This window comes from Apium graveolens, chromosome 5, assembly GCF_009905375.1.
Source record: "Apium graveolens cultivar Ventura chromosome 5, ASM990537v1, whole genome shotgun sequence".
Taxonomy (NCBI): Eukaryota; Viridiplantae; Streptophyta; class Magnoliopsida; order Apiales; family Apiaceae; genus Apium; species Apium graveolens.
Genome location: NC_133651.1, coordinates 123,871,586 through 123,892,783, shown reverse-complemented (window position 1 = coordinate 123,892,783; position 21,198 = coordinate 123,871,586).

Here is a 21,198-nt window from a genome sequence, read left to right as displayed (position 1 = left end):
GAACCAGTTTCTAAAGCCCCGTACCGGATGGCACCAGTGGAAATGAAAGAATTGGCATCTCAGCTGCAAGATCTTTTGGAGAAAGGAGTTATAAGACCCAGTGTATCCCCATGGGGCGCAACAGTACTGTTTGTCAAAAAGAAGGATGGGAGTATGCGACTGTGTATCGACTATCGAGAACTGAATAAGCTAACCATTAAGAACAAGTATCAGTTACCAAGGATCGATGATTTGTTTGACCAATTGAGAGGCGCTGTATGGTTTTCTAAGATTGATTTAAGATCCGGATATCATCAACTAAAGATCAAGCCTGAAGACATTCCGAAAACCGCATTTAGAACCAGATATGGGCATTATGAGTTTCTAGTGATGCATTTGGATTAACCAACGCACCAGCAGCTTTCATGGATCTAAAGAATCGAGTATTTAAGAAGTATTTGGATAAATTCGTGATCGTGTTCATAGACGATATCTTGATCTATTCCAAAACAGAAGAGGAGCATGTAGAGCATTTGAGGATAGTTCTGGAGATACTGTGACAGGAGAAGTTATACGCAAAGTTTTCCAAGGGTGAATTTTGGTTAAAAGAAGTACGATTTCTTGGGCACGTGATTAGCAATAAAGGAGTGGAAGTGGATCCAGCAAAGATTGAAGCCATAATCAACTGGGAGAGGCCAAAAACACCAACGGAAGTAAGAAGTTTCATGGGACTGGCAGGTTACTATAGAAGATTCGTGCAAGATTTTGCGAAGATAGCTACGCCATTGACAAAGCTCACCAGGAAGAATCAGAAATTTGAATGGAATGAGAAATGCGAAGAAAGTTTCCAGGAATTAAAGAATAGATTAGTATCTTCTCCAGTGTTAGTTTTGCCAGATGATCAAGGAAATTTTGTGATTTATAGTGATGCGTCGTACAAAGGATTGGGATGTGTTTTGATGCAGCATGACAAGGTGATAGCATACGCTTCAAGACAGTTGAAACCACATGAAGAAAAGTATCCAACGCATGATCTAGAATTGGCAGCTATAGTGTTTGCATTGAAGATTTGGAGGCATTATCTTTATGGGGAAAAGTGCGAGATCTACACGGACCACAAGAGTTTAAAGTATATCTTCACCCAGAAGGAATTGAACATGAGGCAGAGAAGATGGTTAGAACTAATCAAGGATTACGACTGTACTATTAACTATCATCCAGGAAAAGCAAATGTGGTGGCCGACGCTCTGAGCAGAAAAGAAAGGTTAAATATGATAATTTCATCAGAGGAATTGATCAGGGAATTTGAGAAGCTAGAAATAGAGGTCAGTATTCCAAGTATATCTATAGAGGTGTTATGTGCAATGTCTTTTCAACCAGAACTATTAGAGAAAATAAGAAGATGTCAGGAGGAAGTTACGAGTCATGAACGAGACAGTTTGACAGGAGAAGAGATAGGGAGTCAAAAGGATGATAAAGGGATATTAAGATTTTCTTCCAGAATATGGATACCCAATGTAGCCGAGCTGTAAGATGAAATTCTTCGAGACGCTCACAACTCTAGATACTCAATTCATCCCGGGAGTACGAAGATGTATAGAGACTTAAGAGAAAACTTTTGGTGGCCAAGCATGAAGAAGGAAATTGCAGAATGGGTAAGTAAGTGTTACACTTGCCAGCGAGTTAAAGCAGAACATCAAAGGCCCAGTGGATTAATACAACCATTGGACATTCCAGAATGGAAGTGGGAGCATATAGCGATGGATTTTGTAGTCGGATTACCGAGGACCAGGGCGAATCATGATGCTATTTGGGTTATTATCGACAGATTGACGAAGTCAGCGCATTTTCTTCCTATCAACGAGAGATTCTCAATGGATAAATTAGTACGGTTATATCTTAAAGAAATTGTGACAAGACACGGAGTTCCAGTATCCATAGTTTCAGACAGAGATTCTCGATTTAACTCAAGATTTTGGAGAAGTTTTCAAGATTGTCTCGAAACGAAGCTGAACATGAGTACCGCGTATCATCCGCAGACAGACGGTCAAAGTGAAAGAACGATTCAGACTATTGAAGATATGCTAAGGGTATGTACACTAGATTTTGAAGGGAGTTGGAACGAGCATTTGCCATTAGTTGAATTCTCCTACAATAACAGTTATCATGCCAGCATTGGGATGCCGCCTTACGAAGCATTATACGGGAGAAGATGCAGATCTCCAATATGTTGGGAAGAAGTTGGTGAAAGAAAGATTTTGGGTCCAGAATTGATTCAACAGACGAAGGAGAAAATAGAACTCATTCGGAAAAGATTAACAGCAGCTCAAGATCGTCAACGCAAATATGCTGATCCTACCAGAAAAGATATGGAATTTGAAGTTGGTGAAGCAGTGCTATTAAAGGTCTCACCTTGGAAAGGTTTATCAAGATTTGGGAAGAAAGGAAAGCTGAGTCCGCGTTATGTTGGCCCTTTTGAGATTTTGAAGCGTGTAGGAAAGGTCGCTTATGAATTAGCGTTACCACCTCACATGCAGCATATTCACAACGTGTTCCACGTGTCAATGTTGAAGCGTTATTTGCCTGATTCGAATCATGTGATAGAATACGAGCCAATAGAGATCCATCCAGATTTGTCTTTTGTGGAGCAACCAGTACAGATTTTAGATAAGAAAGAAAGAGTACTTAGGAATAAGTCTGTATCTTTAGTACGAGTCTTGTGGAGGAATCCCAAGATTGAAGAGTCGACTTGGGAGTTGGAAAGCGAAATGCAATCCAAGTATCCTCATTTGTTTTCCTAGGCTGATTCTGAGGACAGAATCCTGTTAAGGGGGGAAGGATGTAATATCCGGGAAAATTATGTGAATATTATATGTTAAATAAATAAATATTGTGTGTTTTATAAATTTAAAGTAATTGTTGCTATGATATGAGATGTTATAACTGTTATGTGTGTTTTTGTGCGGGCCAGAATTTTTTTTTTGATTGATTAAAAATATGTTTAAATTGCAATTATATGAACTTATCTGCAATCGGGACGCGTATTTATTAGCGTCTTTATTAAGATACCTGTTTTATTTGATTTTATTCACGTTTGAATGTATTTTACGTATTTTCGGGATTTTCTGATAATTTAGGGATCGTTTCCGTTTTTCAAAAAGCAACGGACCGGGACCCCACCAGGACGTCAAACCCCAGAAAATCGATGTTTTTATTTTTATAAAATTTTTTGTATTTCAAATACCCTTTATTTTTGTATTTTCGAATTATCCGCAATTTTTGGGAAATTTTGACATTAATTTTGCATTTTATCGTTTTTAAAATTATTCCCCGTAATTATTATTTTGGGGCTTAATTATTGTAATTTAGGGATAAAAACACCCTTAAATAATTTTGGGGATATAATTTGTTGTAAGTATAAATAGCTGATTCCTGTTTTATTTATTATTTTTATTTTATTAAAAATTCAAAAAAATAATATAATAAAAGAAAAATTAGGAAGTGTTCTTGGGGGTGTTCTTGAGGGCAGCAATTAAAACTCAAAGTTGAAGGTGATTCCGGGATCCGTTTGAGACGTTCAAGTAGTCGATGTAAAGCTCTCTTCGAGCTCTAGCTAACGATATAAACATCATTAACTAAGGTTGATTCTTCTATAACTTCATTTTTTTTTCATTTATTTGTTATTTAAAGTCGGTTTGATCATAGGACGATTGTTCGATGTTTTTGTCAATTGATTATTGTTTCTGGAGTTCTAAGGAGTGATTTAGTGTTTTATTTTGTTAATTTTGGTCAAGTATCGATGAAGCTCGAGGTCCTGAGTTTAGCAGTTTTTTTGATTCAAATTTTGTGGATTGTTTCTCTGTTTTGATGCGTATAAAGTACATGAATAGATTATAAGTGATTCCAGCTTTGATTCGAGACCAGAATGATTGAGTTTGGTTTGAAAACGAATGAATTCCGTTTTTCCGATGTGTTCATCGGAAAACTGAAGCTTTCGGCCGGAGTATAGAGTTGCAGCGGCGTGTGTGGCCGTGGTTGTGTTTTCTGGGTGGTTGGAGAGGTGTTGAATGAATTCAAGGGGAGAAATCAGAGAAAGGAAGTCGATTTAGGGGGGGCGGTTGATCGCCGGAATCGGTTGAACCATCGCCGGAATCTGGGGATTTCCCAGAAACCGGTGGGAGGTTCTTCCCGACCCGGTTGATTTTCTTACCCAATTTCGACCCGGTCTTTTGACCCGGGTTCGATCTGATTTTCCCCAAATGCAAAACCAATAATCTGTTTCTGATTAATTTCTTTTACTTTTATTTCAAAATTTATTTTCTTATTTTAAAAATCATTTAATTTGTTTTCAAAAATCATTTGATAATTATTTTAAACACAAAAAAATTATTTTCTGAATTATTTTAAATTCCTAAAATTATTTCCTTCAATTATTTTCAAAAATACAATTTGATTTAATTATTTATAGTTTATTTTTGTTAATTATTTATCAATTTAATTAATTGATTAAAAATGAATTAATCAATTAATTTTATTTATAAATAGTTAAATAAATGTAAATTATTTATAATTAATTCAAATAATTCCTAAAAATTATTTTTTAAGGTTTTAAAAATTTTATTTTGGTATATAAAAATCAATCAATATTATTATTAATGGATTTAAATCTATTTATTTCTTATTTTATTCATAATAATTCAACCGTTCGTCCGTTTAATATGAAACGAACGCGTACAGACTCAGAAAAATATTGCGCTTCTAATAAAAATACTTTTGAGACCTAATTTCTTATGTATTGCAATGTCATTTGATTTGTGTATCAGTTTGAGTCGGTATTTGGTCGGTAAATGCTAATATTGATCTAATTTTCATTCTGAACGCACTGAGACGTACCTTTTAATGATCTGACTTATGTGTCACATGAAATATGTGAGTACGTGTTATATGAATACCATGATTACGTGTTACGTGATATATATGCTATTGGTTACAGTTTTAAAAATGCCATGTTAGTTATAAACGGTCGGGTAGATGTCAAAACGTATAGTTACGTCGATTGAGTTTAGTTCTGTCAATTAATATAGTCCTTTTGTTTATAGAATCGAGTAGCAAGGAGCGCAGTCAAGTGTTATACGGAGATAGTAGCCAGCAGTTAGAAACAGAGTTAAAGTAAGAGGTTATTGAGCATACCAGGCAAGTAACCCTAACTTCACTTATTGTTCCAGTGACGTTTATTTTGAATCTTATTATGCAAATATTTATATGTTCACCTACCATTCAAGTGTTATTGACTCTAAATTTATCCTTTTAATTTCTCTACTATTCTAAGTTCAGAATAGTTAAATATTTTTACATTTCGCTATAACTTACTCTATACAGTGAAGCTTTGAATTGAGATTAGCGAATAACTAATTGTTCTGGTTATTTCGCCATGGGTTGTTGAGAAAACTCCGGACCATGAGAAATGGGGAGTTATGTGGTTAAGGATGTCATTTGATTCGACTCCTTTGACGGAAAATGGTTTTATGGGTTGGATGGTTGCGTAAGAGACCGTGGCGGCGGTCCAGTGTGAGCTATGTGTTATACAGGATATAACACCTTGCTAGGCCGATATGTGCCTTGGGTACCTTTTGTTTAGTTGGATATGCTTCGGCATACCGGTGTTGCTCCGCGGCTGATCACCGGCGGCAACACACCGTCGTTCGAGGATTCCAATCCCAAAACATAATATATTGCAAATGTTGTTTATTATCAAATTTATATCAGTTTTGATACTGTTCAGTTATTGTAGTTGGTTTTGTTCATCAGATATACTGTCGTTATTCCAAATCATAAGCTATTTATTACTTGCTGAGCATTTCTTTCGCTCATACTTGTTTCATATCTTGATTCTTTCAGCTAGGCCAGGGCAAGCTTAAGTTCCAGGTCTGATCAGAGGTTTTGTGCTTGTAAATAGTTGTGTGTTTCCAGGTAGACAGTTTGAGACGCTTAATTAGTCTAGAGGTTTGTAATAAAATTTGAATAAGTTGTAAAACTAATTAGACTATGGTTTGTAATAATATTTGATTTGTATTAGTGCCTGTTCCATACTATAACCTGTGATCGATCCAGTGTAGGTAAAAGGGTCGTATTTATTATATTATTCCGCTGTGATTATTTTATTTTGGTTTATTGGCGAGTGACCCCCAAATCTAGACCCCGGGTTTGGAGGGCGTCACAATATCCTTCTTTGATTTGACCTAACCTCCTCAGTTCATTCATAACATATTTCAATCTTTTCCCAGATCTGTTTAGCAGTGTCATAGTTGACAATGTTATTATACATTACATCGTCAAGTGACTCAATTAGTATCAGTTGCAAAGCACTGTCTAGGGAAACTTTCTCTCTTTCAGGTTCAGTATACTCAGAAGGATCCTTGGGAGCATAATGAGCTGGAATAACCATATCTCCATCTGTGGTTTCATCAACTCTAACTACAGGAGTGCAGGGCCCATTCTTGAGGATACCAATGTAAAGATGATTGGCCATTCTTATAAACAGCAACATTTTCTTTTTCCATAAAGTGTAATTGGCCTTATCAAAGGGAGGAATCTTGATACTACTGATTTTCTGTGTATTCATTTTTCCAAGATCTAATCTGTTTACTTTCAGATTTTGCTCTGATACCACTTGTTAGGTATGAATACAATACAGGGGGGGGATGAATGAGTTTTGGATTAAATGTTTGATTTTTGATCGACTTAGGCTTTAGCAGTTGGTAGTTGTTAATGATTTAGTAGAATGGATGTTAAACATAAATAGCTGTGCAAATATGTAAAATAAAGATCTTCAAAACTCACTTAATTTTATATTAAAAATTAAGTAGTGTTTTGCTACAAAATCTCTAAGTTCTTGTTTTAGAACTTAGCTTCTTGAGAGAGAACACACAAATTTTCTATTCTGATTGTTCTACTTAACTAGAGGACAAGTGTTAACTTTATAACTCAGTTAACTGCTGGTTTACACAGTGGATAATAAATATGCTATTAGCTTTTCTAAACTGTCACTTGTCATTTCTATTTATAGAAAAGCAAATCTTCCATTTCTGGCTTAGCATATCTTTAGCATCCCGTGATTACTTTAATCTCCTCTGTCAGTTAATCTTTGCCATTGTTCTTGCATATCTCTCAAGCTGCTTTTTATAGACTTGTAAATCCAGCTGTGTGAATTGTTTGTTGATTTGCAACCTTGGATATTGAACTGTTCTGCAATTCTGTACTTAGAGAAATTTCTTCACTTCGAGATCTCCAATTAAGCTGTAGAGAACTCGACATCTCGATAGGCATGTTGGCTTGTCGATATCTCTGAAACTTCATTGTTAACTTGACTTATCGACAACTCTGAGTTCTCTAGTGAGTTTTGGTTTATCAATAACTCAGAGTTCTCTAATGGACTTTGGCTTATCGATAACTCAGAGTTCTCTAATGAATGTATACTTGTCGATATCTCTGAGTTCTCGAATGGGTATCTGACTTATCGATATCTCCAATAGCAATTCCTGAGTTCTCTACACCCGGTGGATGTTGCTTATCCATCGGGTAGACTTTGTTCATCCGTCGAGTAGATATTGCTCATCCGTCTGGTAGACATTGCTCATCCGTCGAGTAGATATTGCTCATCCGTCGGGTAAATGTTATTCATCCGTCGGTACTCTCTGGAGTTTAAATGACTTCTCGATAAGTCATTTTGGAGTTCTCGAATGATTTCTCTATAACACTAATTATATGACTTGTAGAGATCTTGACTTAGAATATTTTACACCAAACAGATTAATTCAACTCTAAGCTTCTTCATAATTCTTCTGAGGCATGATCTTCTTGATCTTCTTCCAGATAGAATTTTTAGGCTTGACACTGTTTAGAGAAAAATGCTCCAGTCTGCTCCATTTACATTTTACAGACATTAAGTGTTACAAGTATGAATTACAGATTAAGGTTACAATACAACTAATCTTAAGGTTGTCAGTATGACTTAGTCTTGTTATAATACAGGCATGTCTTGCACAACAATCTCCCCCAATTTGTGAGACGATTGCTTATCACAAATTTATGCCTGTTAACAAGACTAACCCCAAGTTAAAGAATGAAAATAAGATAATACAAAAGCTGATACAACACTTGTACAATGAATATTTGACAGTTTAGAATAATTAAGTAAAGACTGAGCTGTCTGATTCTTTTTCAATTATGTTGTTAATTTGCACAAGTATTTCCAATTCTTCTAGGATGGGGGTGTCAGTTAGAGCCTCTATTAGTTTCAGAAAATCTAGCTTAGGATATCTAGCTAACATCTCTATCCTGTAACTTGACAAAGAGCCAGCTTTTATATTCAGAAATCTTCCATCCTTTGATATTCTGCTCTTGCCTGCTGCCTTCAACTCTTCTGATCTTCTGATATACTCAGATCATAGATGTTGATGATATTATTAGCTCCAGTAAAATTTGACATTCTTCTGAGGCATAATTCTTTGACATCATCTATTATATATTACAAGACATTTTTCTTGAGTTGCTCTTCTTTTTTGAACTCTAGAAGATAAATCACCAATGATAAGCTCAAAGGGGTGATCCTTTGTCCATTTCCTTTATTGAGGTAGATTAGCTCTAGATGAAGAGGCCTCATTATTGTCTTGATGTGTGATTGAGTTTTGATTGTTAGAAACTCCCCCTGAGTTAATAGATCTTTGATTTGATAGAGGGGAGCTTTCTGTAAGTGATCTATTCTGACTCCCAGCTTCTTTTGATGACCCGACGGATGGTGTATTTTGAGTACCCACGGATTAGGATGGTTGTCTCCCGACGGATAAGGCAGATTATCTCCCGACGGATGAAGCATTATGCAACTCAACAGATGTTAAATTTTGTGCTTCATTGGTAATAGATTTTTCTGCATTATCCTTTAATACTATTTCTTGATCACTTTCATCGTCACTGTCATCACTAACCATCTCCTCATTGTCAAATTTGAGGCTCTCATGGTAATCTCCATCTTGCAGTCCTTCAATCTTTTTATCATCAAACACAACATGTATTGATTCCACAATAATGTTGGTTCTTAGATTGTAGACTCTATATGCTTTAACAATAGCATATCCAATAAAAATTCCTTCATCTGCTTTAGCATCAAACTTCCCATTCTGATCAGTTTGATTTCTCAAGATATAACATTTGCAGCCAAAGATATGAAGAAAATTTAGAGTTGGCTTCTTGTTCTTGAACAATTGATAGGGAGTCATGCATTTTGCTTGATTAATCAGAGAAATATTTTATGTAGCATGTAGTATTTACAGCTTCAACCCAGAAATATGTTGGTAATTTAGATTCTTCAAGCATTGTCCTTGTAGCTTCAATAAGTGATATGTTCTTCCTTTCTACTACTCTATTTTGTTGTGGAGTTCTTGCTGCTGGAAACTCATGCAGGATCCCATTTTCTTCACAAAATGCTCTCATGACAGAATTCTTGAACTTAGTTCCGTTGTCACTCCTGATTCTTCTAACTTTGAAATCAGGATGATTATTGACTTTCCTTATGTGATTGAGGATGATTTCACTAGCCTCATCTTTAGACTTTAGGAAATATGTCCAAGAGAACTTTGAGAAATCATCTAAAATTACTAGGCAAAATCTTTTCCTTGAGATGGACAACACATTGACTGTGTTGGGAACCACGGACTTGGGGTGTTATTACGTTTTACGATAAAGATTACGAAAAGAAAATCACCTTGTTAATGGTTGATTCCACGCTCTTCTATTGTATTCCCGAATTCCCTTGAGCGAAGTGTGGCCTCCGTCTTCTCAAGTTATCCTCTCTTCTTGCTCCTTGGTGGCTACAATATGTTTTCACACCCTACCAAGCAAGAAGAGAATAAGAATATATATAGGCTACAATAGGGACCATGGATAATTAGGTTGGGCCTTCTAATTACATCTTGAGCCTAGCCCAATGTAATTAAATATTAATTCAATCCACTAAAGAATTAATATTTGCACTACCTTTCCTAATACCGCAATTTAATTAATTCGGTTCCAATATTATTTGCTTATTAAATTCCCCATGTTTAAAATATCACATGTCCATTAATTAAATAAATTACTGATAATTTATTTAATTAATATCTTTTATCCTTGATCATCCACTCAACCTTTATTTAATTATGCCAGAATAAATTCCACCTACAGGGTTTCACATAATTAAATCTTTTTGAGCTTTCAAGGGGACATCATTAACCCGAATATTATCAGGACATGGATTCCTTCAATAAATAATATCCACCATGTATATATTCCATCACCCAAAATATAATGATATAATTCAAAAGAATTACTTCATTTATAAATCAAAGCATGTAAATAATATACACGTGTCAATTATTATTTCCGGATTAAGAACCTAAGCATTAATAATAACATAGAATCTTAGTTCTCCTTCTTAATCAGTATTAAGGGAACAATTCTAAATTTGATCCTGTTCAATATACATAAAGTATACTAGTATTATTTATTAGTCAATATAAACTAATTTAAATAATACTATAGCCATACCAGTGGATTGTCCAACACCACCTGTGTTGTGAACCTTATTATATTATATAACTGTATTTAACAATCTAATATTCTGTATCCCATTTGATACTAGATTGTTCACAATATATAATATTAGACAACATGTAAACATTCAAATGATACTCAATTAAACTGGCCAGAAATAAATGTATATACTTCAAATAAATATTTTCAGTATACACTAACAATCTCCCACTTATACTCAAAATATTCTATGTGTACATCAGTGTTTATTTAATCCACTATTACATAAAAATCTATGTGTCCATCCATCTGACTCCTATCGCTTCCACATGCTTGTCAAAAATCTTGGTTGGCAAGCTCTTTGTGAAAGGATCTGCCCGGTTGTCTTCTGATGATATGTGAGCCACAACTATATCCCCTCGCTTTAGGATTCCTCGTATGAGATGATACTTACGTTCAATATGTTTAGCTGCTTTGTGGTCTCGCGGTTCCTTTGAATTTGCCACAGCACTAGTGTTATCACAATACACTGTCAAGCTCCTAGGCAAATTAGGTACCACATCTAAGTCCAAAAGGAAGTTCCTGAACCATACAGCCTCCTTGGCAGCCTCAGAGGCCGCCACGTACTCGGCCTCCATGGTGGAGTCTGCAATGCATTTCTGCTTTACACTCCTCCATATAACGGCTCCACCTCCCAAAGTAAAAACATATCCTGAGGTTGATTTCCTCTTATCCCTATCTGATTGGAAATCTGAATCAGTATATCCCAAAGGAAATAGATCTGAGGCCTTGTAAATTAACATATACTCCTTAGTCCTTCTCAGGTACTTGAGTATAGTTTTTACTGCACTCCAATGTTCCTGAACTGGGTTCGACTGATATCTACTAACCATGCCTACAGCAAAGCAGATGTCAGGCCTCGTACATAACATAGCATACATTAAGCTTCCACATATTGAAGCATAAGGAACTGATTTCATGCTCTCTATATCCTTAGGTGTCGAAGGACACTGCTTCTTAGATAGAGTAACTCCATGATTAAAAGGTAGAAAACCTTTCTTGGAGTTCTGCATGTTAAAACGAGCTAATACTTCATCAATGTAGGGCTCTTGAGATAAAGCCAACATCCTTTTTCTTGCGATCCCTTATAACTTTGATCCCAAGGATGTATGCCGCTTCACCTAAGTCCTTCATGTTAAATTGTTTGAACAACCATGCCTTTACTGATGACAACATCTCAAAATTGTTTCCAATAAGTAAAATGTCATCTACATATAGTACTAGAAAAACCACTACATTACCTTCACTTCTCTGATACACGTACGATTCGCTTGGACTTTGATCAAATCCATATGACTGGACTGCCTGATCAAAATGAATATTCCAGTCTCTAGAAGCTTGTTTAAGTCCATAAATAGACCTCTTAAGCTTACATACCAGATGCTCTTGGCCTTCCTTAATCAATCCTTTTGGTTTCTGCATATAGATGGTTTCTTCAAGACTTCCATTAAGAAAAGCTGTCTTGACATCCATTTGTCAAATCTCATAATCGAGATGAGCTGCTATAGATAAAAGAATATGGATTGACTTAAGCATGACTACCGGTGAAAAGGTTTCCTCATAATCGATACCTTCTTTCTGAGTATACCCTTTCGCAACAAGTCTTGCTTTCCAGGCTTTCACCTTTTTATCTAATCCCCTCTTTTTCTTGTAGATCCATTTACATCCAATAGGTTTTATACCTTTGGGTGGTTCCACGAGCTCCCAGACCTGATTAGAATACATTGATTCTATCTCAGATTCTATCGCCTTTTGTCAAAGATCTGCATCTTTGTCTTGTACTGCCTCTTCGTATGTACGGGGATCATCATCATGTTCACCAGAGACCAAGTCTGAAGACTCTCCCAAAAACATGAATCTATCAGGCTGTTGAACAACCCTCCCACTACGACGAGGCACTGGTGCGGTATTAGTGACAGGTTGTACATTTTGTTGTGGTTGTTCTACTTGTACTACAGCTTCATGGGTATTGCCTGTCCCTCCCACTAGTTCCTCTAAAACGACACTACTCATGGGTTTGTGATTCATTATATATTCCTCCTCTAAGAATCTTGCATTGGTGCTAACAATGACATCCCGATTTTTTGGAATATAAAATAAATATCCTTTCGTTCCCATGGGGTAGCCTACAAACAACTTTACTTCTGTACGAGATTCTAACTTAGTCGTGTTCTTGTTCAGCACATGTGCTGGACAACCCCATATTCGAATATGTCTTAGACTCGGTTTATCCCCGGTCCACAATTCTAAGGGGGTTTTAGGAACCGACTTAGAAGGTACTAAGTTCAGAAGATAAGCTGCTGTCTATAAGGCATGTCCCCAAAACGACTTGGGTAAATCCGAATAACTCATCATCGATCTAACACTCTCTAAAAGAGTCTGGTTCCTTCTCTCTGCTACACCATTCTGCTGGGGTGTGCCTGGTGCAGTTAACTGGGATTCTATCCCATTTTCTGATAAATATTCCCTAAATCATCCAAGCAAGTATTTGCCACCACGATCTGATCGTAGTGACTTGATACTTTTATTAAGTCACTTCTCCGTTTTAGCTTTGTACTCTTTGAACTTATCAAAGCACTCAGACTTATGGCGCAACAAATAAACGTACCCATATCTAGAATAATCATCAATGAAAGTGACGAAATATTCATAACCACCTCTTGCTTGGATATTCATGGGTCCACATAAATCAGAATGAACCAATTCTAACAGTTGTTTGGCTCTATTCCCCTTTGCCTTGAAACGCCTATTAGTCATTTTACCTTCTAAGCAGGATTCACAAACTGGAAATGGCTCCACTGCCAATGAGCTTAAAGGCCCGTCTACTACAAGTCTTTGAATCCTCCTCAAGTTAATATGACCTAATCTCAAGTGCCAAAGATATGTTTGGTTCATACTAGAAGGTTCCTTTCTTTTATTAGAGTTAGTAGATGTGTTGTTCAATTCCCTAAATTGTAGTTGCAGTGCAGGTTGACTAGGATTAATTATATACAAATTGTCTTGTAATGTACCAGAACATATAATTCGTTTATTCATCATAATAGAAACATTACGATCCAAACAAACATTATAACCATCCAAAACAAGTTTAGAAACCGAAATTAAATTCCTTCTAAAAGAAGGTACATAAAGACAATTGTTCAAAACCAAAATCCTATCAGAACCAAAAGATAAATGAATAACTCCTACTGCAACTACTGCTACTTTCGTAGCATCTCCCATGAACACGTATATCTCACCATCTCTAAGCATTCTGGATAGCCGGAACCCCTGCATAGAATTACAAACATGATCAGTGGCTCCTGTATCTACACACCAAGTGCTCATAGATATAGCTGCTATAAATGTTTCTGTAACTAGAGAAAGAGACATACCAGTATTGTTTGTCTTCTTAGGAAGAGGACAATCCTGTTTCCAGTGACCTGACTATTTGCATCTGAAGCACTTTCCCTTAGGTTTTTTCACACCACCCTGAACTCCCACTGCCTTCACAGCTTTCTGTGTCTGAGCCTTTTTCTTCTTCTTAATACCTTTCGGTTTGGAGGAAGAACCTTTCTCAGCCACATTCACTTGAACACTCTGCCGAAATAATCCTTCAGCTGCCTGATGTTCTGTCAGTAGTTCCGCGAGACTATACTGCATCTTTTTCATGTTGTAATTCAAGCGGAACTGCTCAAAACTCTTGGACAAGCTCATAAGGATAATGTCAATCTGGGTTTCCCCATCAAGTTCAGCACCAAGGATCTCTATCTCATTCAGATGTGACATCATCTTGAGAACATGATCCCTTACAGGTGTGCCTTCAGCCATCTGAGTGTTTATTAAAGCCTTCATGGCGACTTGCCTAGCAGCCCTATTCTGATCTCCAAAAAGTTCCTTGAGATTAAAGAGCATATCTGAAGCAGTGGCCATAGACTGATGCTGATGCTGCAAAACACCCAACATTGTTGCCAGAATGTAATATCGCGACATCTCATCAGCCTTAATCCACAGTTTATAATACTCTTTCTCATCTTCAGGAGTATCAGCAGCAGGCTGATCAGGCTTGGGTTCATAAGTGCAAAACTTATACTCCTCAGCAGTCAACACAATGTCCAAATTTCGTTTCCATTCAATATAGTTAGGTCCGGTAAGTTTGTTATCCTTAAGTATGGTGAATAGTGGATTAAAGCCCATTTTATCCTGAGAATCATGCATAAAAACATCACATAAGGGTGCATTAATTATTAAGAGCTATTGATTCCTCTAACAATTATTAAAATTAAATGCACTAACATCTAAACACCATAAGTTTCTGATACGCCACGATGTGTGACATGTATACCACCTAATTTTGTTTAAATGTTACTTCGGTCCTATTACTAAACAATATGCCACGTTGGGGTGGACTATATTATTTTTCATAGCGAAGTGTATACCATCATCAAATCTTAAATTATTCGAAATCTATGGAACTTGGTACGCCACGATGGGCGACGTGTATACCTTTCAATATTCGTAATTTTACCTTGAATATATAGAATACTTCAATTCAATATTCATCAATGGTTTGATTTCCAGGTAGTGGAGGAGTCACATCGGTCTCGCTTAATACCCACAACCTTACAAGTTCGATGAACCCGTTTTTGACAAAATTGCCCCATATCAGAAATAAAGAAAATTCGTATTTATTCCTTTTTAAAATTTATTAATTTAAGAAGTTTGTTCTAGTAATTTCTATAACATTCTAGACACCATAAATTATATGCCACGATGGGTGACGTATATATAATTTATATTCGTCTTTATGTTAAATTACATACAAACAATAATGGAGACCATGGGATTTAATTTCATATTAATTCCCTCTCCCACTTAGAATTTTTATAAAAATTGAGGAATTTTAAAATTAAATGGGGCCCTATGTCGTTAAAATTATGTCTAACATGCATTCAAAATACACACATAATTTTAGCAACATATAACATTTAATTAAAGCAATAAATAAAATTTATGTCCATGTCTTCTTAATTATGTTAAACATGCAATTTTAAAGGAATTACACACATAATTAACGACACACATAATCAATAAATTTAAAGCAATAAATAAAAAATTAATGGAAAAAATTAAAATAAATTTTTCACTATTATGGCCCTTTGAAAAAAAATCCAGCTCTCGAGAAAAAGATTTCTGCCGCCAGCACCTGTTGCGCATGCCAGACCTGCGTTACAGCCAATCTGGGTGTGTTGCGCAGGTACGGCCTGCGTTACAGCCAAAATAGGCATGTTGCGCAGGTTCGGCCTGCGTTACCGCCATAACTTCACCTGTTGCGTAGGATCGGCCTGTGTTACCCCTGTTTCTCCAGATTTTGCACGCGCTAGCCGCCAGTTCCCTTTTTGTTAAGTTTTGTTTTGGTTTGTTCGATCCGAACACCAACAGCAGCCCCTTGTAATTGCACAGCGGAACAAAAAACACCGGAATTGATTTCCGATCGCACATAATTATTACAAAATACCCGGAACAATTATAAAAAAACAGATCTAATACAAAACTACTTTTGTAAAATCTATTCTAACACGATCAACCCTCGTGTAAATTACAACCATGATTAAACCACGTGGAAACCAAAAAAAAAATTAACCACGATTAAACCACGTGGGATCCAAACACATAATTAAAATATACATGGCCATAATAGTGGATTAACAACCTGCATCAAAACCAATACAAGCAAAACACTATATACACGCATATATAATTACAACATGGACATTATATCATAAAATGTAGAACCCATTACCAGGCTCTTGATACCAATTGTTGGGAACCACGGACTTGGGTGTTACTACGTTTTACGATAAAGATTACGAAAAGAAAATCACCTTGTTAATGGTTGATTTCACGCTCTTCTATTGTATTCTCAAATTCCCTTGAGCGAAGTGTGGCCTCCGTCTTCTCAAGTTACCTTCTCTTCTTGCTCCTTGGTGGCTACAATATGTTTTCACACCCTACCAAGCAAGAAGAGAATAAGAATATATATAGGCTACAATAGGGACCATGGATAATTAGGTTGGGCCTTCTAATTACATCTTGAGCCTAGCCCAATGTAATTAAATATTAATTCAATCCACTAAAGAATTAATATTTGCACTACCTTTCCTAATACCGCAATTTAATTAATTCGGTTCCAATATTATTTGCTTATTAAATTCCCCATGTTTAAAATATCACATGTCCATTAATTAAATAAATTACTGATAATTTATTTAATTAATATCTTTTATCCTTGATCATCCACTCAATCTTTATTTAATTATGCCAGAATAAATTCCACCTGCAGGGTTTCACATAATTAAATCTTTTTGAGATATCAAGGGGAGATCATTAACCCGAATATTATCAGGACATGGATTCCTTCAATAAATAATATCCACCATGTATATAATTCCATCACCCAAAATATAATGATATAATTCAAAAGAATTACTTCATTTATAAATCAAAGCATGTAAATAATATACACGTGTCAATTATTATTTTCGGATTAAGAACCTAAGCATTAATAATAACATAGAATCTTAGTTCTCCTTCTTAATCAGTATTAAGGGAACAATTCTAAATTTGATCATGTTCAATATACACAAAGTATACTAGTATTATTTATTAGTCAATATAAACCAATCTAAATAATACTATAGCCGTACCAGTGGATTGTCCAACACTACCTGTGCTGTGAACCTTATTATATTATATAACTGTATTTAACAATCTAATATTCTGTATCCCATTTGATACTAGATTGTTCACAATATATAATATTAGACAACATGTAAACATTCAAATGATTCTCAATTAAACTGGCCAGAAATAAATGTATATACTTCAAATAAATATTTTCAGTATACACTAACAGACTGGTCCAAATAAATCCATGTGCAGCAGTTGCAAAGGTTCTTCAATTATTGAATCAAGCTTCTTTCTGAATGATGTTTTGATCTGCTTTCCTTTTTGGCAGGCATCACACAATCCATCCTTAAAAAACTCCACTTGAGGAATACCTCTAACCAGTTTTTTATTTACTAGTTCATTCATGGTCTTGAAGCTTAAATAGGATAGCTTCTTGTGCCATAATCAACTTTCATCCTGACTTACTTTGCTGAGAAGACAAGTAACATATTCTGCATTTGATGAGTTGAAGTCAACTAGGTACACATTTTCTTTTCTCACACCAGTGAGAACCACTTTGTTGCTCCTCTTGTTAGTCACAACACAGGCTCCTGAGTTGAAGGTTACTGAATTGTCTTTATCACAAAGCTGGCTAATACTCAACAAATTATGCTTGAGACCATCCACTAAGGCAACCTCCTCAATGATGACATTGTCTTTTAAAATCAAGCCATATCCCACAGTATAACCCTTGCTGTCATCTCCAAAAGTAATAATTGGTCCAGCTCTCTCCTTGAACTCTGTGAGCAGGGTAGAATCACTAGTCATGTGTCTTGAACGGCCACTATCCAAGTACCATAGATTCTTTCTGTTTCCCTGCACACATTAAAATCAAATCAAATTGATTTTGGTACCCAAGTTTCCTTGGGTCCTGCCTTGTTAGCTTTCTTTTTCTGTTTCTTAGGCTTTATCTCATTTGACTTGGGGATATCATATTCATCCTTAGTCATTTGAGTTGAACCTTTGAAACCATTCATTACAACAGAATTATCATGCATATTTTGATTAACAGGAAATGACATGCTATTAGTAAACATGTTATTCCAGTAAGGCATGCTAAATGGTATTTGTGGCATACTAAATGCAGCATAATAAGAATTAGGTGCAAATGGCATATTAGCAAATTGTGTATTCATATTCTGTGCAAATATAGCATTCATAGGCATAGAAGGCATGGCATTCATGTTGGGAAAATGAGGTGGCACAGATATGGAAGTAGGCATGGCAGTTTTACAATTAACAGACAAATGATTTACACTACCAGATTGAATATTTTCTGCAACATCATCGAGAGCACCTTCCCAACAAACAATTTCATTAACAAATCATTTATCTCATTGAGAAACTGGTCTGAAATCATCAAGTTCACAACATATCCACAACATAGTTCATCATCCAAATTGAATATTTTCTGCAACATCATCGAGAGCACCTTAATGAGAGAAAGCTACGGTTGGGTTACCGGTGAGTGTTGGCAGGGTCGAGCGTTCAAAATGATGTTTTAAAATGAAGTATCTTGTAACTTCATCTTTTAAATTATATTATGAGACTTTGGTTATAGATAACATAATAAAGGTTCTCAGTGGTTTTTCATGAAAAAGAATATAGCTGGATTATCTTGTAACATTTTTTTATATGTTACATATGTTGAGATTTCGTTCGTACTTTATACTACAAAGATTTTCAGAAATATTTTAAGGCAAGGTTAGATATATGAGATCACCTTATTGAAAGAGATATGTCCTAAGTCCAATCATGTATGAGGATTTAGGAATAACTTTTATGTAATCCGTTTTGATTTCATTGATATTAATAAAAGACTTGTTTTGTTTTTTATTGCGGGCTCTATCTATTTAAATGTTAAAATAAGATATACCACAGTTTAGAGTAAATCTTTTTATGGATTGTGATGCGATCATAATAATGAGACCTAAAAGATGATAACTCTAAACTTAAATAGTTCCTGGTCGTAGGATTACTAACTGGTAATTAATAATCCGCAAAGATCGGTACATACTATGCTTGCTTCATTATGAAGGATGTCTGTTCTCATAGACATTTGTGTGGTGACACTATAGCTAGTATGTAGGTGCTTATTATAGAATAAGTTCACTGAACATGACTCACACAGCTGAACAACTGATGGAGTTCACTCACGTGTCAGCAGTTGTTCATATAGTGATAGTTGTACAAGTATCCTTAGACTTGAGGTCATCATAGTCATATTGTGTACACTGAACTATGCTTTGGTTCAGTTCTTAGTCTCAAGGGACAATTATAAGGGCTCTACTGGGTATAGGAATTTGTACACGAAGATAGTGTATGATCAATAAAGGATCTACCCCTTCCAGTGTAGTTAGAGAATGTTCAATGCTGATCCACTTATGTTAGTTCAGGAATCTCTGGCCAGAGTGAATGAAATTAGAAAGGAGTTTCTAATTTACATTAAATAGAACTAAGCATAGTGAATGGGAAAGCAAGTGATTAAATAAGATAGGCTTGACACAAGTTCCATGCCTTGTATTTAATCATGACATTGCAGGGTAGAAGGAATTAATTGTACGGTAACTACTCACTGAATAGGTTCTTGGTATTCTAAGCAGTGAATTCATATTATCCGGATAGTCGCGATATGCTGAGAAGTATCCCTCACGATGTAGAATAAATATGATTAATTAATTAATCATATTTAATGAATTAGAGAATTTATACAAATAATGATAAAATAGTTTTATTATTATTTATTTCTACTACCGGCTTAATATTGAACCTACAGGGTCACACCATAAAAGAGAATGATTTAATGGTGGAGGAATTAATTAATAATGGTTGATAATTATTTATTTATGAAATAAATAATTAATTGGCAAATTTAATAATTGATTAAATGAGATTTAATTGATTATAAATTAATTAAGAAAAGGTTCTTAATATTATTAATTAAGAATTTAATTTTTGGAAATTAAATCAAGAGAGAGAATTATTTCTAAAGTGTTTAGAAAAAGGATTAATAATTAAAAGATGTTTTAACTATTAATGAGAATAATAAAGGGTTAATAATAATAATATTTTATGGGAAAATTTTCAGCTGAAAATTTTGCTTATAAATATACTATTATAGACCCTATTTTTGCCTCAACCAAAAAGATTTACAAAACCGTAATTCTCTCTATCTCCTCCTCCTTCATTACATCGTTTTCATGGTGGATACCGGTGGAGTGCTTCACACTTGAGGAGCAGCTGCTAAGGATCTCCGTTCATCGTTTTTGGATCACCATTAAAGACCTCCATCTTTCCATTAACGTAAAGCTTCTTAAGGTAAACATATTGACCTACAAATTAAATATTATATTTCGCATGGATCCTGCGGAGGGTTTCGGTTTTTTTTAAGATTTAAATTTACGTTTTTGCTGCGTTTATGTGCTAAAAGCCCTTCAATGGCATCAGAGCTACTTGCGAAAAGTTTTTAATTCGTTTATGTGTTTAACTGTTTTCGATATATGAGCATGTACGTGATTCTCCATGATTTGATGTTGATATACTATGCTTATATATGTATGGTTTTGAATATATGATATTCATGTGACTTGTATAATCATAAGATGATTATGTAATCTGTATATATACTGATATATACATGATTTATGTTTGTTCTAATTATGAGAATCATATTAGATACGGATTCTGAATTGGCTGCTGCAGATTTGCTGAAATCTGGATCTGGTGTCCGATTTACGCAAACGAATACCCTATTCCATAAGTAAACGAGCGTCTGAACAAAACTGATAGTTAAAGCTATCAACGACTCGTCTGTAAGGCGTTTGACGTCGTTTATTGCCCGTAAACAGTGATTCTTGTTTTTCTAATTTGATTCTGATTTTTCTG